This window comes from Balaenoptera borealis (assembly GCF_965194805.1).
Source record: "Balaenoptera borealis genome assembly, chromosome: 20".
Taxonomy (NCBI): Eukaryota; Metazoa; Chordata; class Mammalia; order Artiodactyla; family Balaenopteridae; genus Balaenoptera; species Balaenoptera borealis.
In genome coordinates, this window is record NC_138879.1 from 10,499,637 (window position 1) to 10,524,114 (window position 24,478).

The 24,478-nt window shown below is 53.3% G+C and overlaps 1 protein-coding gene across 17 annotated transcripts in view; it reads right to left on the reverse strand.

Annotated features, from left to right (window-relative positions):
• RBFOX3 (RNA binding fox-1 homolog 3) overlaps window positions 1–24,478 on the reverse strand; it is a 452,065-nt gene that overhangs the window by 344,539 nt on the left and 83,048 nt on the right. For 2 of the 17 annotated variants that reach the window (XM_082371584.1, XM_082371582.1), the window contains exon 2: window positions 17,011–17,178. The exons of 14 other annotated variants lie outside the window; for them this stretch is intronic. The gene's annotated coding sequence lies outside the window, so the exon portion shown is untranslated. Of the gene's footprint in view, window positions 1–5,456; window positions 5,741–17,010; window positions 17,179–24,478 lie in introns of those variants that run through there. One more of the 17 variants, XM_082371586.1, reaches the window with a different exon arrangement.

A 24,478-nucleotide genomic window follows, 5' to 3' on the forward strand; every position in this document is an offset into this window, starting at 1 on the left:
CACTTCATCACCACCGGGGAAACACCCAGTGTCTACCCAACCCCCCCTCAGGTCAAGAGAGGCTGCTGCAGGACTGCAGAGGCCTCTGCTCTCCCTCTGGCAGCCACAGGGCCCTGGTCTCAGCCGGGCCTCCCTGGTGAAGCCGATATGCAGGGGGGCTCAGGAGGGTCACAGTCAGAACAGCTGGCGGTGCTGAGGAGCAGACGAGAGCGGATGGGAGAGACGCTGGCTGGAGAAGCAAGGGCCACCACAACCTGCTTCCTCTCTCCCCATTTGCTTCCTTGGCAAGAAGCTGTCCTGCCCACCTCCTGCCCTACCTTCTGGATGTGAAACTTAGACCAAGGTCTGGCAGGGAGGAGGCCTCTCTGTGCAAGCCCAGGTCAACCCGGACCCTGCTATGGCCTTCAGTCTGCTCTCCCTGAGTGATCCTGGCCACGACATCTGCCTTCCTAGGACCTCACTTTCCTTCAGAGCTCCTTTGGGCAGCATTCTTACTACCCAGGAGATAAGTTTTAGCTCATGAGGAAAGGAAGACCTCTCCAGAGGCAGCATGGCTTGGTGAAACTAGGAGTATACATCAGAAAGAGGCTAAGGTCCCTGCAAATAATAAATGCTGGAGAGGTTGTGGAGAAAAGGGAACCCTCTTACACTGTTGGTGAGAATGTAAAATGGTGCAGCCACTATGGAAAACAGTATGTAGGTTCCTCAAAAAACTAAAAATAAAGTTGCCATATGATCCAGCGATCCCACTCCTGGGCATACACCCAGACAGAACTATAATTCAAAAAGATACATGCACCCCTATGTTCATAGCAGCACAATCTACAGTAGACAAGACATGGAAGCAACCTAAATGTCCATCGACAGATGAATGGATAAAGAAGAGGTGGTATATATGTACAATGGAATATTACTCAGCCATAAAAAGAACAAAATAATGCCATTTGCAGCAACATGGATGGACCTAGAGATTATCATACTAAGCGAGGTAAGTCAGAAAGAGAAAAACAAATACCATATGATATCACTTATATGTGGAATCTAAAATATGACACAAATGAACATATCTACAAAACAGAAACAGACTCACGGACATAGAGAACAGACTTGTGCTTGCCAAGATGGAGGGAAGGGTGGGGAAGGGAAGGATTGGGAATTTGGGATTAGCAGATACAAACTATTATATATAGGATGGGTAAACAACAAGGTCTTACTGTATAGCACAGGGAACTATAATCAATATCCTGTGATAAACCAGAATGGAAAAGAATATGAAAAAGAATATATATATACATAACTGAGTCACTTTGCTGTACAGCAGATATTAACACAACATTGTAAATCAACTATACTTCAATACAATTAAAAAAAAAAGAAGAGGCTAAGGTCCCTGAAAACATCAATTCCATTTGTCTACTCAACCATCTGTATATCTGCCATCCATCTGTCTGCCCATCCATTCATCCATCCATCCATTCACTCATCCACTCATCCATCAACCCACCCACCCACTCATCCATTCATCCATCCATCCACAGAGTAACCCCAGTGAGGGGCAGAGAAGGCCCAGAACAGGGGTAGAGGCTGGAGGGCAGTGCTACAAGACTAAAAGGTAGAGTACCTAAGAGTCTGGCCTTGGGAGTCAGATAAACTTGGATCAAAATCCTGGCTCCCTTGTCACTAACCTTTGTCAACCTCAGTTTGCTCACCTATAAATTCGGTAATAATAATTCTCTTACTGGGTTACTATAAAGAATAAATAAGATCATGTATACAGAATGCTTAATTTAGTTACTAGTCCATGGTAAGCACTAAATAAATAATGTGACTTTGCAGTTTTTCCTGCTAAAAAGGTGGATTCTCTTTTCCCACCCTCTGTGAATCTGGGCTCAACCATGTGAGTTTGGCCAAAAGAATGAGGCAGAAGAGATGGTGAGCTATTTCCAAGCTGAGGCTAGAAGAAACCTTATTTGTTTCCGCTGTTCTCTTGTGCCTCTGCCGTTGCTATGGTTGGGCCCCTGGTCCCAGGACAGGGATGAAAGACACATGAAGCAGGGCTGCCCCAGCTTGACCCAGCCTGGAGCAGAGCCACTGAGTCAATCTGCAGACCCACAAGGGAGCCCAGCCAAGATCAGCTGACCCCCCAACAGACCAGGGACCTGTGAGCAATGAAAAGAAATGATTCTTGTTTTAAGCAACTGACCTTGAAGGTAGTTTGTTATACAGCAGTAGCTAACTAATACACCTTTTCCCCTTTGATTTCTCTACCCCCTCCTCCTGTCTCTGTATCAAAGACATTATATAACTTCTAATTATGTCTATCCTACAAAGCCAGAAAAGGAAAGACTTCTGCAAGCAGATCACGTGAAGCCTCAATTCCCTGCCTACGACCCCTGCTACCTCACTGGAAACAGGAAGTGACATTGCAGCTCACAGCTCAGGCAGAGGAATGACCATTGAGAGAAGTTCAGCAAGGTTGTCCATGGCCTGGAAATGCAGACGCCAGTGAAAGGGATTTGTCTGTTTGTCTGTCTATCTGTCTACTTTGAAGTCGAGGTAACGCAATTTTCAGAATCTCCAGGGAGCTGGGCTCTCAGTGGCAGGGAAGAATGAGAATTTGTCGTGGAAACTGCTGCTCAGTGTAGATTAGGGCTGCGACGGAGGGTGCGTGGCTCTCTCCTGCAAGAGCATTAGGGATTCCGCACGGCACGCTCGCTGTAAATCACTTCCCATTCAGGCCCGCTGCTGAGGGGCCAAAGGTCGATTTTCCATGGTTATGACAACAAAAACTAAAATTGGGTCAAACCTGAAAGGTATTATCTTCCTCTGAGCTGCTAAATGCACAAGAGTAATGAGGTTGATTAAGCAATATACCTTGGCCCGTGCCAGTTGCTTGGAAGACAGATTAGCCAGGTAAGTGGGTGGCTCCGGCCACCCTACCATGCCTCCCCCTAAAGGTGGAAGGTCCTGGGCTTTTCATCTTGCTGACACCAGAAAACTCTCCGGCCACAGAGACTGGGTATCTAAAGTGCTCGGGAACCCTCCCAGCTACGAAAGAATGGGGACATCCAATGGCTCCAGGGAACTAGAGGCCCTGGGGACAGGCCACTCTTGCTTCTGAGTCCCCTTCCATGCCGACCCCTCCTGGTCATCACCATCCACAGCCACGAGTTTGAACCCGTGAGAGCCCAGGGGCTGAGGATTTGCTCCAGCTCACCCCTCCCTCTATGGAATCCTAGCATTTATCTGTTGCAGACACAATGCCAATACCTTGAATTTGCATAACATGCCCTTCTCCTTATAAATTATTGATTTGTATTCCATGCGCGTGCACACACCCCGCCTGGAGCCCATCCTTCAAAGCCTCACTGTCAACAGGCTTCAAATTGGACCCATCATCTCAGGTTATACAGTATTTATAAACTGACCTGTCCCATCACATGGAGTTATTCTTAGAAACCACCCTGCCTCATCTCAAGAGAGAGGGAGAGGGAAAAGAGGGGAGACACTGAGGGTGAGAAGGTTTTCTTCCAGAACTGATTTTATTTTCTACTTACGTGACAGTTGTTATTAAAATGGTGGGTGGGGTGTGTTGGCAAAGCTGCGGACCTGCCAGTGTCACCTGGCCAGGGTGAAGTGGGCAGAGCCCAGGGGGGGAGGTCAGAAAATCTATGTCATTGCCCCCATTCACTGGCCATGTGACCACCAGGCTGTCTCAGTGAGTCTCCATGGTGAGCCTCGGTGCCTTCATCTGCAAAATGGTGCTAATATAACCTGTGTAGAGGATGGGGAGAATGGAGCAAGACTGGCTACATGGAAGGTCTTTAAAAACATTAAACTCTGTTCTAACACCTGCTGCAACATGGCTGAACCTTGAGGACAATAGGCTGAGTGAATAAGCCAGCCACAAAAGGACAAACACTGTTTGATTCCAGTTAATTTTGAGGCACCTAGAATAGGCAAATTCATACAGATGGAAAGTGGGATGGTGGTTGCCAGGGGCTGGAGGAGGGGACGTGGGGAGTTAGCATTTGATGGGGAGAGAGTTTTATCTGGGGAAGATGAAGAAGTTCTGGAGATGATGTTGGTGATGGCTGCACAACAATGTGAATGTCTTTAATGTCACAGAACTGTACACTTAGAAATGGTTAAAGAGGTAACATTTATGTTATATATATTTTACCACCATAAGAAATTTTTTCAGTGTTTGACTATGATAAAAATGCAAAGTGATGCTATAATGATTCACCTGTAGGCCCGATAAGAAAGTAGTCTTTTATGAGCATTCTGTCTCACACATCCACCCTCAAAAATCAACACCTGTTTGGGCAGTGGGGTGGGTCTCTGCTGCCCAAAGAGCTCAAATCCTGCCTCTGAACTGGCAAAAATGTGCTTCTGTTTCTTGCATTGCCTGTTCTTGTCTTCCCCACGACTGCATGTGCTCCTGAGCAGGGAACACAGACTGAGCGGGGAGGCCAGTCGTCCCGACTCCCTGGCCACTTGGGTCCAGGCAGGCTTTCAACACAGGAGACACTGCCACCACCATCCTGGCCAACCTCTCCTGGGGTTTCATGGTGATTCCTTTGAAAGCCCCTTCTTTTTTTTTTTTTTAATTTTTATTGGAGTATAGTTGCTTTACAATGTTGTGTTAGTTTCTACTCTACAGCAAGGTGAATCAGCTATACATATACATATATCCCTTCTTTTTTGGATTTCCTTCCCATTTAGGTCACCACAGAGCGCTGAGTAGAGTTCCCTGTGCTATACGGTAGGTTCTCACTAGTTAACTATTTTATACATAGTATCAATATTGTATACATGTCAATCCCAGTCTCCCAATTCATCCCACCCCGCCTTTAGTCAGAAAGAGAAAGATATCGTGTATTAATGCATATATGTGGAATCTGAAAAAAATTGGTATAGACAATCTTATTTACAAAGCAGAAATAGAGACACAGACATAGAGAACAAATGTATGAAAGTCCCTTCTGATAAGGGGCAAACAAACTAGTGCCCTTTGCCTAGAAGTGGACAGAGGGCGGTGAGAGCATCTGTCAACCTCTGGAGCTGTCTGGTCCAACAGAAATATCGTGTGAGCCTCCTGTATAAGCTTACATTTTCTAGTTGCCGCATTTTCTAGTTTTAAAACAATTAGAAAGAAACAAGCAAAAGTGATTTTTATGATTTTTTAAATTTAACACAATCTATAGCACAGGAAGATCAGCTTGGTGCTTTGTAAACCCCTAGAAGGGTGGGATAGGGAGGGTGGGAGGGAGACGCAAGATGGAGGAGATATGGGGATATATGTATATGTATGGCTGATTCACTTTGTTATAAAGCAGAAACTAACACCCCATTGTAGAGCAATTATACTCCAATAAAGATGTAAAAAAAAAAAAGAAAAAAAATAGTATCATTTCGACATCCATCTAAAAATGATCCATGAGAAATTTTACCTTCTCTGTTCTGTGCTGAGTCTTTGAGATCCAATGTGCATTTTCCATGTTCACAACATCTCAGCCCCAAACTATCCACATTTCTGTGTCCAACAGCCCTGTGTGGTTGTGGCCGCCATATTGGATGGTGCCACTCAGGGCTTCCTCCATGTCCTACAGGCACACGACAGAAAAGTGGGACCCACTACGTTTGCAGTGGTCCATCAGGAAAATCTAATGAGAAGAAGCAGGGTCACCCGGTCCTGGGAGCTGACCAGCGGGAAGGACTGTCCTCTGCCTGGCTCCCACAAACTCCTCCATGGCCAGCTGTCAGAATGCAAGCTCTCTGAAGGAAGGTGCTGGCCCTGTGGGATCAACAGGGGCTCCTGGGCCAGGACAGGGTGCAAAACCCTTCATCCAGAGCTAGAATCCAGCAGAGCCCTGTGCTCACCTTGACCCCTCATGCCCACCCACCTTAGTGACTTCAGACAGGAGAGAGGAAACGACACGTGTGTGGGTGCCTGGACCCCTCATCTTGAGCTCTTGAGTGCCCTCCCTCGACGGAGCTCCTAGGACTGGGGCCTGAGCAAGGTCATCAGCCCCTCAGGGGCTGCCTGCGTAAGTAAGTGCCCAGTCACTAAAGCTTTGATGTAGGACGTGTACCCCAATCAGAACAGGCGGAGGAGGAAATGAGAGGGAAATATCCGTAACTGAGTCACGTACAGCCTATGTTTAAAAACCAAGGCTTCTCCATTGCCAAGTCAGAGGACAGCCATGGGAGAGGATTCCCTCATATCTAGTGTAGCTCACTTGCTACCCACGTGGTGCATTTTGTTATGACACTGCGTGAGTTTCTGCTGCCATAAATGACCACAAACTGGGTGGCAAAAACCAACAGAAGTCTATTCTCTCACAGAGGAGGCCAGAAGTCCGAAGGCAACTTCACGGGGCTGAAATCAAGGTGTGGCAGGGCTGCACTCCCACCAGAGGCTCTAGGGGGGAATCCATCGCCTGCCTTCTCCAGCTTCTGATGGCCTCAAGTACTCCTTAGCTTTTGGCTGCATCTCTCCAGTCTCTGCCTCTTTTGTCACTCACAGGCCTTCTCTTCTGTTTGTGTCAAATCTCCCTCTGCCCCCCTCTCGGAAGGACATCTGGGATTGCATTTAGGGCCCACCTGGATAAAGAAGAATAATCTCCCCATCACAGGATCCTTAAATTAACCACACTGCACAGTCTGGTTTTGTCATACAAAGTAAAATTCACGGATTCTAGGGATTGGGACATGGGTATCTCTCAGGGGCCCATTATTCAGCCAACCACAGATACCATACGACACCAAAACCATACGTCAATAAACATATGCATGTAGGGATCAGGTTAGATTTGAGTAGATTCGATTAGATAGATTCATTCCCTGGTGACAAAGCTGGCCACTTGCCACAGGAAATCGTTCTTGGGGAGGTGCCAACTTAGCCTAGCTGGACTAAGGTGCCAACTCAGTCCTTAGCCAGCAAGGTGAAGGACCCCCCCCCGGCGGGGCAGCTGCAGCTGAACGTCCCCACAGCCCAGGCTCCAAGACCAGGTGGGCAGAGAGGTCCATCGCTCCCTGGGGAGGGCCACCCCAAAGCTGTCCAAGTGGGGCACCACCAAAGTGCTCTGTATCATCAGCCATCATCACCACTTCAGGTAAGGGTCTGCAGAAGACACCGCCCAGGCCTTGCCATATCCCCTCACCCTTAATGTATCAGTGGCCAACCCTTCTACTTCCTAGGACCACTCGCAGTACCAACTCTTTATCGATCAGAGTCCAATCAAGAGGCAAAACCCCACATTCATTTCGCCTCGAAATTACAGGGGATGCTTCATATAAAGAATTATTAACTACTACAGGGAATTGAGATAAATGGGGATTGGCTAGCGAGAGGGAAAGAGAACTCTAGAAACATGAGATCAGCAGATATGAGGATCTGCCGTTACTCCTAGGTCTGAGCTAGAAGAGACTCCAAGGAAGGGGATCCCCCACCCTCACCCCCAGGCCGAGATCCAGACTTTGTGGAGAGGGCACAGCTATGGCCCCCTAAAGAACTGCCAGCCCCTGCCTGGGGCTCTCTGTTTGCCAGGGCCTGAAGGCCTGGAGTCCAGGCATTATGCTTCCTGAGCAGCCTCGAGAAGGAATGGCAGAGGTGAGTGTACACAGACCCCACCTCCTCCCCATGGTGAGAGAGCCCTGGGGGGCATGTTCTCACTGGCCCCCGGAGTCCCAGTGGGATAGGCTCCAGTTGCCCTCGAGGCTGTGGGCTGCCTCTCTCCCTGTCCCCCTCCCCACTCCCCTTCCTCCCCATCACTGCCTGTCCCTGACCACCTTATCTCAGGGTCTGCTCCTGGGAGCCCCCAGGCAGAGACACAGGCACTGCCAGAACACCAGGCAGGCACAGCCAGAAGCAGAGATGGGCCAGCCTGGAGGTGTCTGGGACGAAGTGGACCCAAGAAGGTGGCTGAACGGGGCAGTGCTGGATTGCTCCGTCGAGTTTATGATGAGCATTTTGACAATGAAACTGATCTGTATCACTGCCATCCGCTAAGTATTGACTAAAGGCTAGGAGAGGTGCTGGATGCCTTCCCTGCACGTGTCATTGAACCCACACAACCAAGAGCTTCTGCTGTTGTCCCCATTTTATGGTGGAGGAAACCAAGGCTGAGAGCACCTCCCAGCCAAGGCTGCGCCACTAGCAAGAGGCCGAGGGTGGACTCAAGCCCAGGTGCTCCCCACTCCCCACTCTCATCCAAACCAAACACATGAATGCTTACAGCTGACTTCGTGAAGTTCCCAGGCTGTGGATGAAGATAATCAGAGGAAGCAGGCCTTTGAGGGAAAAAAGAGAAACCCAGACGAGGAACGAGGAAATAGAGACCCCGAGTTCCTGCAGACCATGAGTGACCCCAAGGTCTCCACTTGGAAGCTGCCTCTCCCCAGAGCGGAGCAGAAGCAGGAGGGAGGAAGCGGCAGGAGGGACCCGAGGATGCCAGTTTCCTGCCCAGCTGGACTGCAGGACACTTCTGAGGGCGTGGAGAAGGGCTGAGGACTCTCAGCTGTCACTTGGCTCCCGTGATCACTAAATCACGAATCACGGGGACATTGGAGGACCTGCTGCGTGGCCATCTGTCATGGGGCACTGGGAAGCAGAGGCCCGCTGGGCAGGAAGCTGGCTTGGGTGACCTCCACGTCCTGGCCCATCCTTGGGTCCAAGTGCTGTCAAACTTCTCAAGCGGGGATCCAGGCAGCCCCACGTTCCAGCAGCGCTGCCCCAGCCACAGAGCATCTCAGCCTGGTAAACAAAGACCGAATCCCGGACAGTGAGAGAAAGGCTATGTCGAGGGCGGCAAGGATGGAGGGGTTGAGCTGGACCTGCCCCTGGCTCCGTCCTGTTTGTCACAGGTTGGGAAGGTAGGGGTGGGGCAGGGGTGGCATCTGCCAGCTCAGCAAGTTTTGGCAGGACGAAAGCATTAGGTCACAGAGAAGTAGACCAGGAAGGGAGGGTGGAGGAGCACAGAGACGGTTCCCTATGATGACCATTCTGGATGCTGCCCCGTGAAGGCCCCAGGATGGAGAGCGTCTAGAGTCTCTAGGCTTCTCCACTAGCCACGTCATCACTTCACTGCAGTGAAGGGCTGAGCCTGTGACTGGCGTTCTGGGACAGCACTCGCTGTCAAGCAGCTGCCTGAGAAGTTAAAGGAGCCCCTTGTCCCCCCCAGAAAATGGTCAGCACCATTCGGTGGAATCTGAGAGGCGGGAGAGCGGAGGAGCCTGGTCCTGAGCACCTGGCCGTGTGGTGGGGGCCAGGGTGGGGCTGCAGCTCCAGAACCCCACCTCTGTGGAGCCAGGAGGAGGCAAGTGGCCGGGGAGCAGCCTGGGGCCTGTGGAGGTGACCTCTCTGCCCTGCCTGCTTCTCGCCCCACGTTTGGAGTCAGACGCTGTCACTTCCAGGTCCTCAGTTCTTATTTCAGACAGGCTGGCCCTATCATATCCAGCCCTGCTCTCCGACCCTGGGAAGACCCCTTCTCTCAAGGTGCCCCTCAGACAACCCGGGCTGAGGGTGCAGGCGCTGGACCTTTCTAACCCCGCTGTTGTCAGAGCTCCGACACACACCCACACTGCCGGCCACTCACAGGACCTCCAGACGGGGAAGTGGCAGCTTCCTTCTGATGTCCTCGGGGGCCCCTCCCAGCAGCACCGGCCTGAGGAGGATGGGGCTGTGGCCTGGCAGTCCTGACCCGCACGTCACGTGGGCATGTTGGCAAAGGCCCGATCTCAGCCTTGGGGTGAGAGAGGGGACAGTCCTGCCAGCCACCCCTTGGTTGTGCAGTCATTCCAGTGGTCAAAATGGATTCAGGGCAAACAGAAGCCCTGCCCCCCTAGACCCAGGCGGAATGCCCCACCCACGTCTCTGATGGCTCCACCACCCACACACGTGACTCAAGATTACAGTGTGCTCTAAATGGCTGCTTCTTACGCAGCAAAGAGACCCCCTCATGTTGAACCGTAATACACCACTGACTCCACGTCTGGGGTTCAGACGAGACCCTCTACTTGGAGCAAGCATCATCACTGCTTCTCATAAGCTGGCTGTATCCTGCAGCCCCTGGAGGAGACGTTCATGAATATCTTCAGTGCTAACAGAATCTTTCTAGAAGGTTCCAGAGACTTCTCTAACTGCCACTCCGCAAAGGGAAGGGGGAGGAATATCTTCTTTCCTTTACAGATGAGAAATGGGAGGCCTGGTGTCAGCACAGCCCCACAGAGCAGGCCAGGAAACCCCTCCCCCATCCCCCTGAAAGGCAGATTCTACCTGCTCCTGCCCCACCCACTGGGGGCCTGGGAATCCCATCACGGCAATGAGACCAAGCGAGAAAGTCTCAGATTCCAGAGTTTTCCCACCAGGACACCCACCAAACAGCTTTGCTCTAGTTCTTCTCATCAAAGACCTCAGATGGGCCTGAGGAACCCTGGCTGCAGTTACCTTGGAAAAGGATCACGTCCCACCCAGATTTAAACCACGCAGCTGGAGCTTCATGGGACAGGCTTTCAAATTGGCTGGTAACAAGGATACTGGCAGACCTCAGAGGCTACAGTGAAGGCGGGGTGTGTGGATAAGAAGGGGGAACATGCGGGAGAACCCGGTAGACAGGGGCACTGCGGAGGGCAGACGTCATTAACCCCCAAGGGGACATTCCCGCAGCAACCTGGGAGCCTTCTGGGTTGGTGGTGGATTTTATCTGTCATTTACTCATTTTTGCTGGAAAGAGCTCCCACAGCCTGACCACTGGGGTCAATAATGAGAGTGTGTGGGGTGGCAAAAGGGGACCGCAGTGGGGTGATCACCCAGCTGGGGCGGACAGGGGACATCACCACCAAGTCAGTGTCACTGGCTTGTCACACCCTTTCCTGGGTTGGGGCCCCTGACGGGGATTTGGGGGCATCCTGTGCTGGACCCAGACCTCCTCTGCTGCCTCTCCATTGCGGGTCCTTTGGGACGGGAGGGTCACCCTGCCCTGCACGGCCCCTCAGCCATCAGCCCCCTTTTTGTCATTCTCCTCAGCTCCCTCCTTTCTCTCCCTGCACCCTTGCCCCTCCTCGCAGTCACCCCACAGCAGCGCTCAGGGCCTCCCTGCTCTGGCTCTGCTGAAGCTGACTGGGGTTTTAATGACTCCACTGGGGTTGAGGCGAGCGCCCCTGCCCTGGCCTCCCAGGCCTGTCCTCCCTGCCAACCCATCCTCCCCACCAGCTCCGTCCTCTTCACCGGCCTGCCGCCGCGCAACCCCTTGCCCCACTGCAGAGCGCAGGGGCGTCCTGGGTGGCAGTCCCCACCCCGTGTCCCTCCGCTTCTGCGATGCATGCCCAAGTCCTTGACTTTCCCTCAGCATCACAGACACAAAACTCAACACACCCCCGGGTCAAAGGGCCTCCTGTCCTTCCTACCACCTGCTCCGCCTGGCCCCATGCCCCCGGCAGACCCCAAGAGGCCATGCTCAGATTATGAGAATGTTTCTGTTCATTGCAACCCTGGCTCCTTGCCCCAGCTGCCCTCGGGTCCCCAAGGGCATTGTGAGCAGCTAGGACCACCAAGAGGCCTGACAGGGCATCGTCCCTGCCACGTCATCAGCAGGAGTCCAGGGACCTGCCCCTTCCTTCCCCTCCAGGCCTGCATAATTCCATCATTCCATTCATCTCTCCAGCTCCTCCGGGAACTCTCAAGCCAGAATCCAAGGTTAGGGCCCAGGGCTGGGAGCTCCAGGCAGGGCAGGGAGGCTCCTGATGGGAAGCAGGGTCCCAGCCTGTGCTTCCACTGACCCATGGACTCTGGGCCGGCCACTCCATCCCTTTCTGAGCCTCAGTTTCCCAACTGTCAGGATGGGCCGGCACTAGGGAATCAGCAGAATCCCCTCCATCTTACTGTTGGGCACAAAAGCCTGAAACAAGGAGGTACTGCCAGGTATTTTCTAATAAGCATATCTTATTTTTATAATTGGAGAAAAACAAACTTCATGACAGGAGTAAATCGCAGCAAAGGCCATAAAATTACCTCCGGGCCCCAAAGGGTGACATGAATGGCCTCACACGGCTCAGAGAACAGCCAGAAGTCGGCCCTGATGGTCAGCCAGCCAAGTTTCCCACAGGGGGACAAAGCAGCAGAATTGCCTGGTATGGACAGAGGGACCACAGAAAAGTTGCTGAGCTCACCCTGCAGGCAGGACGTCCGTGGCCATACCACCGGTGGGCCAGCAGGCCTCCTGGGAGCTTGGCTCCCAACCCGGGCCAGCCGAGCCCCGGCCCTCACTATCCACAGTGCCCCACCTCCTACCCGCTGCCTGCCTGGCAAGCATGCAGGACACGGGGAGGGGCGAGGCGCACAGCCGCTACTGGCAGCCGGCCACCCCGGCCTCAATGACACGCTCATTTCTATGCACTGTCAGCCCCGCCAAATCCCGTGACCTTGGCATTTGGGGGCCACGGGAGAAGGACGTGGTGCGTGCACAGCCCCTCCATCCAACACATCAATTAACATTCCCTGTGCAAAAGTTGGGGCTGTAATTACAGCAAGTGATTAACAGGCCGAGGTAGCCTGTCTCAGAGGGAGAGATTAACAGCCGAGGTTGGGAGTGCCTGCGCTCACCTCGGAACCACCGGTGCGTCTTAAACAGGGGCCTCGGTGCCCTGGAAGCTGGTGATTAATGGAGGGATGAGAGTGGGGACGTTTCCCTGGCACCCGTCACCGAGCTTTTTGCTCTTGGCGGTCACCGTGCTGGCCAGGTGCGGGAAAAGGGAGGGCAGCCAGGACTTGAGGCAGAGCACCGGAGCCCCAGGGGAGGCGCAGGCCTCGCTCTGCCTTCCCCAGGCTGCAGAGGACCCCGGGGCAGCGGCTTCCCCATGGGGGAGAGGCAGAGGAAGGCCAAGTCCACAGGGCCCACAGACATCAGGAGACTCAGCCCCTTCATCAAACCACGTGGAATCCGTGGCCACCCCTCCCCTCCCCCGCCCCAGGTAACACTCGGGCCTCCTCTAACAGGCAGAGGCTCCTGCCAGGACGGCCGCCATCCCAGCAAGGGTGCCCAAGTCAAGCAGAACGCCTGCTCAGCTGGCCGAGGGAATGGAGGAGCTTGTGGCGGGGGCACCTCTGAAGGATGGAGAGGAAAGGCGAGGGGGAAGACACCCCCGGCGAACTGGGTGTTTGCAGGTACGTGGATGTGCTGACACCCATGCAGGTGAAATAGCACACGGTGCGTGTGTGTGTGTGTGTGTGTGTGTGTGTGTGGTGGGCTGACACAGTGCAGCAGGTTACCTATTCTTTCAGGGTTAGACCACCTCCTGTCTCCATGTGAGGTGCTGGGACACAGGCATTGAGGGACCAAGTCCTGCCCAAGAGGCTCTTGGTCTCACAGAGAAGATGGTCATGCCAACTTGATAAATACCCGAGGGCTCTGAGGATGAGGCCTGCATAGGGAGCCCACAGGCGTCACGGGTCTGACCTGTGGGAGAGGGACAGGGGCAGGAAGGGCAAAGGAGAGAGGTGACCCCGAGATGAACCATGAATTCAGCTGGGAATTTATCTGTCAGGTGACTGCTGCCAGGCACACATCACCATGGACATGGCCACCGTGGCCAGGCCCCGGTCCTCAGCTGGACCCCAGTCCTCATGGTGAGACAGCACAGGCTGCTTGGGTTCACAGCCCAGTGCAGCCACATGCTAGCTGTGTGGCCTCGGGCTCTTCCTGGGCTTCAGTCCCTCTACTGCCCACGGGAACGACAGGAGCTCCCGCCTCTTAGAAGGACACAGCACACGTGCCAGCACCTCGCAAGCTCCCGTGGGACCAGTGCCCAGAGTGGTTCCCCCCATGGGTGTGTCCCTCAGTGTCTATCTGGGCACACACCTTAGTGGACCTCTGCGTGGGTCTACCCTGACTGCCCCTCTTCGTCCAGTAACCAGATCACCCCTGCGATTGGCAAATCACTGCTTCCTCTATTCCAACCAAAACATCCTGCCCATCCTCATGGCACTGTGATTGGTCCACGGGTTCACCTGTGACCCCAGCCAGACCTTCCCAGACAGTCCCTGGAGTTTTTACTTACTTAAGGGCAGTGGGGAGAGGCCCTCCACTCCCTGGAGTCGCTAGACCTACATGAAGGGCATCCAGACTTGCTGAGGGCATGCCTCTTCCACCTCCAACCTGAACTGAGCAGGGAAGCTGTTGGGACGCAGCCAACACGCAGGGGCCCTCTCCTCCCGCTCAGTCCCCACATCCAGGCACCGGGGGCCAGGCTCACTCGTGCACTCCCGACCACATGAGCGGCAGAGGCGGCATGCAGGGGCCCTCTTCCCCTGCTGAGTCCCCACATCCAGGCACCCGGGGCCAGGCTCACTCGCACACTCCCGACCACATGAGCGGCAGAGGCGGGCATCTGAAACTCGCACCTGGGAGATTTGGGACTGGCACACACAACACACTCAGCAGTCGCCCACGGATGACCATCGCACGTGCGGGCACTGCTAGCACCAGTGTGCGCAGGACGCCTCACGAGCCCCCACAGGGGTAGATTCCACACCCGCCCCACTTCACGGCCCGGGAGGCCACCTTTACACCACCACACACATACTCCAGGTGCCCTGAACCAGCCAGGTCCAAGCTGCACCCTCTTCCTTCCAGAAACCCGGCTTCCACTGAGGTGCTTCCACTGAGGACTTAAACCAAGGCCTTCTCCCCTTGACCAGGACTAGCCTTGAGTCCGCGGTTCCATGTGCCCACGGCCAAGAACATTTCCCCAGGACAACAGAGAGAGAGCTAGAGCGAGCTCTGGCCGGCCAGGAGTGTCAGCTGCTGCCATGTCAGCCAGTATCCCGGGCACGACAAACGCTCAACACAACAAATGAAGAAAAATGAACTATTTCCATTGCCGAAAACATTCCCATCCCCATAGGGTTTAAGATGCAAAGTAAGAAGGGACAAGTTACCTGCCAGCCATGCCGCCCCTCCCCGGGCACCCCCTCCCCTCCCTCAGCTCCCTGCCTTCCCTGGATGGCCCCTCACCCTTTCCCTGTGTGCATCTATCCTGCGCCGCCGAGTGCAAGGCCAGGAGGCTGCCCCTGGAGAGATGGCCTTGGCAGTGTGCAGTGGGAATGAGGCAGAAGAGAGTGCTGGTCAAACGTGAGGTGTGGGGATGTGTCCATGCACGCAAGACAGGCAGCCTGCGGTGGGTATTTAATAGAAATCACTCCTGAGGGATGCACCATCCTCACTCTGAACTTCAGGGAGGCATCTCAGTGCAGTGTAAACCTGCCTTTCCCTCTGGTGGCCGCCACTCTCCCCTCCAAGTTCCTGCAAGCGTGGAGGCTGGGCAGACAGATATCTGAACACGGAGCCCCACCCGTCTTCCCTCCTGTTCTAAGGGAACACCACCTGAGGACTCACCCCTTCCACCTGGGTCCTGTCTGCAGCACTTTTAAGGCTTTTCCAGGAGTGCCAGGAGCTGGGTACAAATTAGGGTTTTCTGTCCCCACAAGCTTGTAATTCTGCCAAGGATGAGAGATGTTGAAATACAGAAGGCAGTAACCTGTTTTGGGAGTGACCAGTCCTTTGCCAGGACTCCCCTCCCCTGCCCCCAGGACCACTGTGAACCCCTGACCAAGGCTGGATGCACCATAGTGTCGCGCTGGGAACCACTGGACCTGTGGCTGCCCCCTGCCACCCCCCAACCAGGGCCTCCATCAGCACCATGCCCCCAGGGCGATTCTCAAGGAGGCAGAGGAGATGGGGCATTGCAGAGCAGTTTTCACGGCTACAGACCGAAGTTTCCAGGCACTGCGGTGTCTTGATTCCATCTGGTAAGGGTGGAGTAAGATGGAGCCACCAGGCAGTGCTGGATAATAGAAACACAACAGGTTTTGGGATCCAGAAGATGTGGTCTTGGGACTTGGTGCTGACCCGTCCAGAGGGACTTGACCAGATCCCTTGATGTCCCTTGACCTTGCTTTCCCCATCTGTAAATGGAGGTACCATCCTCTCTTTATGGGTCTGTTGAGAGGATTAAGTGAAGATGGCCCAGGAAGAGCTGCTTCATGAATATTCATGCCCAGGCCAGAGGGACCGCTAGCTCAAGGCTCTGCTGGAGTCCCAAGTTGGAGGGCATCTACAGAGGGGCCCGGGGACCTTCTTCTCTGACTGGCAGAGATGACACGGCGGGGAGGAGGGGAATGCTCAGGTAACTTGGATGAGAAGTTTAGATCATCTAGATGGGGCCATGGACTCTGGACCATCCCAAAGCCCACTAGAACAACCATGTCCATCGCCCGTGAAAGGATAAACAAAGTGTGGTCCATCCACACGATAGAATATTATTTAGCCTTAAAAAGGAGTGAAGCACTGACACACGTTACAACATGGATGAACCTTAAAAACATTACCCTAAGTGAAGTAATCCAGACACAAAAGGATAAATATTGTATGATTCCACTTGTATGACATCCCTAGAATAGGCAAATCCATAGAGACAGAAAGTAGAAGAGAGGTTTACCAGGGGCTGGGGGAGAGGGAATGGGGTGTTATTGGTTAATGGGCAGAGTTTTACTTGGGGACGATGAAAAAGTTCTGGAAGTAGATAGTGGTGATGGTTGCACAACTGTGTGAATGTCCTTGATGCCACTGATGTGAACACTTAAAAATGGCTAAAATGATACATTTTACGTCATATGTATCTTACTACAATAAATCTCAAAAAAGAGAAAGCAGCATGCTGGACTCCGTAGGGAAAGAGGCGGGTGCAGGAGGGGTCCCCATTCTGCTGGCCAAGCACTCACTAAGTGCTTCAGTTACTGGGCAGAGAGGACCTGTTGTCAACACAGCTCTAACAACCGGCTTCGGAAGAGGGGCAGTGGAAACCCCGCCTGCCCACCCTGGCCTCTCACTGGCTCTAGAGAGGGAGGGTTGGGGAAAAAACCCGCTGTGTTGCTGTACTGCGGGGAGTCATCTTTTCTGTAACATCAACAGTAACATCAGGAAATTTCCACTTCCAAAGACACCTTACCCTGCATCCAGCCTCCCCACCAGCAACTTCAGGAACCCCCTCTGCTGTTCTCGACTCCACACCACACTCCCTGCAGATGGCTGGACTTCTTGAAAGCAGCTGGCCTGCGGTCTGACCAGGAATCAATCCTCCGTGCGGACGGGAGGCCGCCAGAGAAGCCCGACAAACCTCCAATAATTACAAGGAGATAAGACCATCAGGTATAATTAAACAGTGTCCACAGGCAGACCACTCGGCTACAGCTTCTGTCCCCCGCCCCCTCCTCCTTTTCCCCAAGACTGCAAAATAAATTATCCTGTGAAGTCAGCAGAGGTTGAGCTATGGAAACAATTAAACAGAAATTAAAGCTAATTCATTTATACTCCAAGCACAAAGTGGATCATGTAGGTTTTTTTTCTCTCTCTCCTCTTTTCGCCTTGGTGTTAGAGAGGACTATTATGGGAAATTAATCACGAAGCAAAGCAATGAAAGTGATCTATCACTCGCTAAAGTGCACTGACCGACTGTATAAAATCTATTATAGCAGCTGGAAAATGTAGAGGTAATGCTGTTTGGGAGAAGGGAGAGGCCAGGGAAAGAGGGGGTTCCTAGCTGAGGTCCGAGTGATGGCCAGGCCAAGCACCCGCTTCCTCCACGTCACATTGTGCTGGAAAGAGGTTTGCATCCGAGTCTCACTGGGCTTGTTCAAGGGGTCCCTGAGGCGAGGCTCACACGCACAGAGGAAAAGCATGAGAAGGATCCCCCAAGGCCAGCGGGGCTTGGGCCTAGGGGTCAGAGGGAGAATCTGTGTGATTCTCACCATTTTCCTCAACATAGAAGGGTGGGGCTGTGAGGACAAGCCCCAGGAAGGAGCCCTGCAAGAATCAGCCAGGCCTCAGTGTCCCCATCTACAAACTGGGGGTGACACAGCCTGCCCTGCCCCCTCTCCCAGAACCACGTGAGGATGATATGAGCAAGTGGGCAGGAAAGTCTTCTGAAAGTATGGAGCGTGGAGATGCCGAGTGGCTGGCGCCAGGCCCAGTAAGCCCTGTTCCTGGTTTCCTACTTTCAAGAGAAACAATTTCGAAAAATTGTTTTCCCATCGTGTGGAGGGTGGAGATGGCATAAGTGGAACATTTCCTCCAAACAAAGGGGGGGCCCAGGGCTGCTGGGGCAAAGAGCTCAGAAGCGCCGGGAAGGAGGAGGCTGGCCCAGGAGAGGCATCATCTTCAGGATGCTGAGCTCGGGAACTGCTGGGAGAAGACCTGGGGCTGGTGGATCCCCTAAAGCCCTGGGGGCGCCAAAACGGATGCTCAGGAGGTAAACGGGGGAGCTCAGGAGTTGGGGGGAAGGCTGAGCTTTGAACTCAGCATAAAAAAGGAAGAGACAAAGGCCGCCTCCACTCTGCTGCTCTCCTGAAGGGCAGACAGCCCTTTCGGCAGATGGGGCTGCCCCTGGGAGCCCACACACCCCACTGCTGCCCCAGGGCTCACTTGCCGAGCCAAGGCCTGCTGCCACGCTCTCAGGCAGGTGCCAGGGGACGGCCAGAAGGGGAAAGCAAGGCAGGAGAGAGGAGCCAGGTGATGCGTGAGAAAAGGCACGTCCAGCTATCTCCTAAGCCCTCTCATTCAAGAATGGCCCTGACTTCACAGCCCAGCCCAGAGTCAGGCCCAAGTCACCCAGGATATGCTTGAGGCAAGGCCCTCAGAGAACGGCAGAGGGGCCAGTCCCCTGGGGCTCAGCCCCTCCTCCTTCCCCCTCTGCCATTCCTGCACACCATCCCCTGTGCTAAGAATGGGGGTGGCCCTCTCTCCCCTGGATCGTCTTCCCTTTACCTCTCCTGTCTGCACTGCCAGAATCATCTTGGGGCCTGTGCAGTAAAGGGTTAGCTTTGCTCCAAAAAAGGTTTGGCCCTTGCCTCTGGTTCCTGGGAGGTCCCCTCTGAGCCCTCGGAAGGTCCTGACTAATAAGTGTCTTTGTTTACCTGGGGGTCTTGGGCAGCCAGATAGTCACACTATGCTGACAGTGTGATTTGGGAAGGGGGCCTGGGGGCCGTGCTGTATCAGTTTGACCTCCTGGGGGGCCACAGACAAAGGTCAGCCACGTGGGTGGTCAGTGATGTCTATGTGATCAGCTCCCAGTGAACACTCTGGACCCCAAGGCTCAGGTGAGCATCCCTAGGTGGTGAGCACTGTCAAACATCGTTTTGAAAGGATTGAGGGCCGTCCACACAACTCCACTGGGAGAGGAACCTGGATATTCACCCCTGGTCTCGCTTGGACGCTGCCCTGGGCGCCTCTTCCCACTGCTGACTTTTATTTATTTATTTATTTAAACATCTTTATCGGAGTATAATTGCTTTACAATGGTGTGTTAGTTTCTGCTTTATAACAAAGTGAATCAGCTATGCATATACATATATCCCCATATCTCCTCCCTTTTGTGTCTCCCTCCCACCCTCCCTATACCACCCCTCTAGGAGGTCACAAAGCACCGAGCTGATCTCCCTGTGCTATGCGGCTGCTTCCCACTAGCTATCTATTTCACGTTTGGTAGTGTATATATGGCCACTCTCTCACTTCGTCCCAGCTTACCCTTCCCCCTCCCCGTGTCCTCACCACTGCTGACTTTTATTTGTGTCCTTTCCCTGTGATAGACTGTACTCTTGGGAGTGTAACGGCTTTGCTGAGTTCCTCCAGTGAATCACTGGACCCGGGGGTGGTCTCGGGGTCCCCTGAGCTGTAGCGGTTCACAAGGCATATTAGGAATCATCGTGTCCAACTCTACCCGTGCAGTTGAGGAAAATGAGACTGGGGTTAAGGGAGTTGTCCAAGGTCGTGTAGGGCCATGGGAAATGGGCTGGGACCGGTGTCCCCTCCCTGGGACAGGGCCTTCCCCCTTCCACCTTTCATCCTTATCGCCTTCCCCAAGGGAAGGGCTCACTGGGCAGTGTGTCAGCAGACTAAATGAGTGAGAGGGGGAAAAGGGGAGATGCGGGCACTAAGGCTGGTCCCCACTGGCCAGAGATAGCGAAGGAGCAGAGTGGCTGCCAAGGTCTTCTGCTTGGCAGCCGAGGGTCGGCACTGGGGACGAGGAGAGTGTTGGGCAGAGATAGGGAGCAGCCTGGAGCCACAGCAAACCCAGTGCACATGCTGGCGCCCCGGGGGCAGGAGGCAGGGATGCTAATTAAAACCCCAGCACATGCTCCCAGGTGCAGACTCACACGCTCCACATTGCCCTCCCCACCCCTCAGATGCCAGCCCAGCAGCCAGCTTCCCTCTGCCCTGCCCAAAGCAAAGGGACGCAGGCCTGAGAGTGACTAATGTCCTCTGCCACTTCAGCCTGGCACCTGGGCCGGGAGGCAGCCAGCGTCACAGCACCAAGAGGCCAGCACCTGCCCCTCAGCCTCGGGTGGCCAGGTGTGAGGGTGGGATTAATGTTGGGCTCCCCTCCAAGGCTGCAGGAAAGAGCATGGCGGGGCCTCTTCCAGACGGGGCTTCTACTTGATGCATCACTCTGTGTGGGAGGGGGTCCCCACCAGGACCGGCCACATGAGTTGCAGGCCTCAGAACAAAATGAAAATGTGAGGCCCTTGTTCACATTTCGGATAGCAACAGCAGAGCTTTAAATCAAGTGCCAGCCCTTCCGAGCTTGGAACCCTGCACAGCTTTCCAGGTGGCACAGGAGCAAAGCTGGTCCTGAGCCACAACTACTGAGCCCACATGCCACAACTACTGAAGCCCGCGCACCTAGAGCCCGTGCTCCACAGCAAAGAGAAGCCACTGCAATGAGAAGCCCCGCGCACTGCAAGGAGGAGTAGTCCCCGCTCGCCACAACTAGAGAAAGCCCGTGCGCAGCAATGAAGACCCAACGCAGCCAAAAATTAATTAATTAATTAATTAATTAAAAAAAGAACACAGCAACTCAGTGCACGCTCGCACGCACACACACACTCAGAGCCTCCCTCTGACACTCGGGAGACACTGAGCCCAGGTAAGAGTTGGCTGAAATGACAGCACAGCTGACATCGAGGAGCAGCTGTCCCAGAGAGCGCCCAGAGGGCCAATTCCCCAAAAGGTGGGCGAGCAGATGGGCTCAGCCCTCTGGCCTAGGATCTGAGGTCCCAGAGCTAGAAGGTGCCAGGAGACCAGCTAGTCTGACTCCCTCCATTAGCAGATGGGGAAGGAACTGGAGGCTAAGAGAGGCCAAAAAGCTGGCTGGACTTCCCTCCCCAAGAGGTTCTCGGTGGACAGCGGAGGTTCTGCACCAGGACCTTCCTCTCCTTGCAGGTCTGTATTACTAGCCCTGACCCATGGCTCAGTAAGAGCAAGGACCTCACAGTTGTGCCCTGTGCTCTGGTTCTGGAGCCCGGCCTGGGGCAGGACACGCTCTTCTGCTTCCAAGACGCTCAGAAAGGGCATGCGGGTGTCCAGGGTGACGGAGCTGGGGAATGGTTGGGCTGGGCAGGGCCTTCCAAGCCTGTGCCCCCGACCCCTGGGGGACACCACATGTGAAAACAGAACTCATTGGCCTCCTGCACCAGAAGCTTAAAAACCACCTCCTAGGGGGAGGGGAGGAGGGACAAATTAGGAGCATGGGATTAACAGAAACTACTGTTCATAAAATAGATAAGCAACAGGATTTACTGTATAGCACAGGGAATTATATTCAATATCTTGTAATAACTTATAATGGAAAGTAATTTGCAAAAAAAATAACTGAATCACCATGCCATACACCTGAAGCTAACGCAATACTATAAATCAACTATGCTTCAATAAAATTTTTTAAAAAAGAACAAAAAACCACCTCCCGGGTCCTTAAGAGCACTTGAGCGCTTGGAGCATAATAAAGAGTTCTGGGCGAGTGGACGTTAGTTCGCGATGTCATTTAATTGCAGCAATTACAGAACGTAAAAGGACTAAAACAGCCCCTGCCTCCAGCTCACATGACAAAGTAGAGGCATGGGCACCCAACAGCCAGAGAACACGGATGGTGGAGCCCACTGTCCATGAGACCAGGCAGGAAAGTGCCTGACCTGGGACCTAAGACGTGAGGGGTGTTAGCGCCTGGAGCTCCTGGTCTGGTTCATCACACAAACATGAGCCCACCACTGCCAATGGCCGGAACTCCCAGCAGGGCGAGCCAGATCCCTCTGCTTCCCCCAGCACCTAGAACAGCACCAGGGACACAGTAGGTGCTCGGTAAATAACTATTGAAAGACTTTAAGGAAAAATGTTGCTTTTCATTTCCTGCCATCACGGCCAAGCCGGAGGCTCTTCCTGAAGTACAGGACGAGGAAGAAAGCCAGCAAGTACCAGGACCAGGAACAGGAACAGGACTCTGTGGTCACAGAGAAAGAGAGAGCACAGGCACATGTAAAATTTGCATAAATACAGAGAGATCCACGTTTATTTATGTTTCGGGGTAGCAGGACGATAGATGAATTCTTTTCTTTCTGATGTTTGGTATTGTTCCATTTTTCTACAATAAGTATAATGTCTTAATAGGAAAAACAATGTAAGAATAAGGGCTTTATTTTTCATGCAGGTACCCTAAACTGGGATGGGGATAAAAGAGCTCCATCGAGTCCGGGATGGGGGCGGGGTGACAGTAAGGCCTCCAGGACTGCAGGTCAGAAGGGCTGGGTTCCAGCTGTGCGGCAGTAATTCGGGATCTGTGAGCCCTGAGCAGGTAACTTCCCCTCTCTGTACTTCTGGTGCCAGGACTGTGGAATGGGCTAAGGTTAGAATCTTCCTCCTGGAACCAGGAGGAGCAAATGGCTAGATAAAGGAAAGGCATGAGCAAAGGGTAGTGAGCAGCCCACAAACGCTGCAACAAGCTCTTGCCGGTCCAGCACAGGAGGGGGTACCAGCGGGGGGAGGGAAGGGGGGTGGGCACAGTGACAGGGAGGAAATAAGAAAAAAACGCAGCCCATGGCAACGGGGTACGCGGTGGTCTGTGTTTAATTAATGCCCAGACACCCCCTTCTCTGGAATCCACCCTCCCTCCTGCCCTGCGGGGTGGCCACGCCATAGACAATGCTGGGTCTCGGGCGCAGGGACCAGAGCGCTCGGGTGCAAGGTAGGAATGGTGGGGAGGAGGGCAGCAGTGTGGCTCCCTCACTCAGGAAGCTACACCCCTTCTCCACTTGTGACCTCCCATGACCTGAGCCACAGCGCTCCAGAGCAGCCCTCCCACCATGCCTCCCACTTCTCCCCAAGTCACAGGCTGGGGGCACCGGTTTTGAGAGACTAATGAAGGGAGAAAATTCAGTCTCTGGATCTTCAACAGCGCTCTCCACCAACCCCCTCAGTCTAATACATGGCTACTTTTTTGTTTGTTTGTTTTCAATTTAAGGAAGTTGAATTTCCTTTTCTTAGCCAGAAAGGACTCATATTATTTTTCTCTGAAGAACACTTTAGTACCAAATTGTATTTTAGTGTCAATTAAAAAATATCCTATAAAAACATTATGTTAAGTGAGAGAAGCCAGTCACATGATTCCATTTACATGAAAAATCCAGAACAGGCAAATCTGTAGAGACAGAAAGTGGATTCGTGATTGCCAGGGGCTGGGGGGAGGGGAGGACTGGAAGGTGACAGCTAAAGGGCATGGGTTTTTTTTAGGGGGGGACAAAGTGTTCTAAAATGGATTGCGGTGATGGTTGCACACCTCTGAATATACTCCAAACCGTTGAATGGCACACTTTAAATGAGTGTGTTGTATGGTGTGTGAGTATATATCTCCTTAAAGCTGTTATCAAAAATATTTTCTTTTGAGATAGTCAAACTAACTAATGCAAAAGCAGCAGGCGCCCACTGCTGGTCTGGATGACCAGCCTGCCTCTATCTTCACCTCTCACTGCCCATCTCTCGCTCTGTCACACAACCCTCAGGCAGGTCCCCCATCATGCCATGCGTTCTCCTTCGTCCCACCCTGGGCATCTGTGCACCCCACATGTCCTGCCCTCATACACACACACTCGCCCTTCTCCTAGCCATCCACCCTCCAGGAATGATCGCCAGGACAGGGTTGTGAGTTTTCCTAGGGGCGCCCACAGCCCCCTGTCCTCGCCCTGCTGAGCACTGGTCATTCACCCTGGAATTCCAGCTGTTGACTTAGCTGACTCGGCCAACCGCTAGTCAGCAGGCCCTTCAGGGCAGGGATCTGCCTCTGGGCTCACCGTCCCGTGTCCCAGCCTCACAGGGCCTTGTCCATGGCAGCAACTCAGACAAAAGCCACCGGACGAACAGAAAGGCTCCCAGTTCTCCCATCATCGACCTGCATTCGCAATTTTCAGGAATCTGTTTTATGTGATGTGATTTTAATTCGATATTATTTCAATAGGTTCGTCTATGAAATATATAATCAGCAAATTTGTCATTCTTGACGACAACGCAGTATTAACAGTTTAAATTCTTCCCGCTGTTAGTGCAGATATAAACATCCTTGCACAAGTAAGACTGGGCAGTTTTAGCAACTTCTG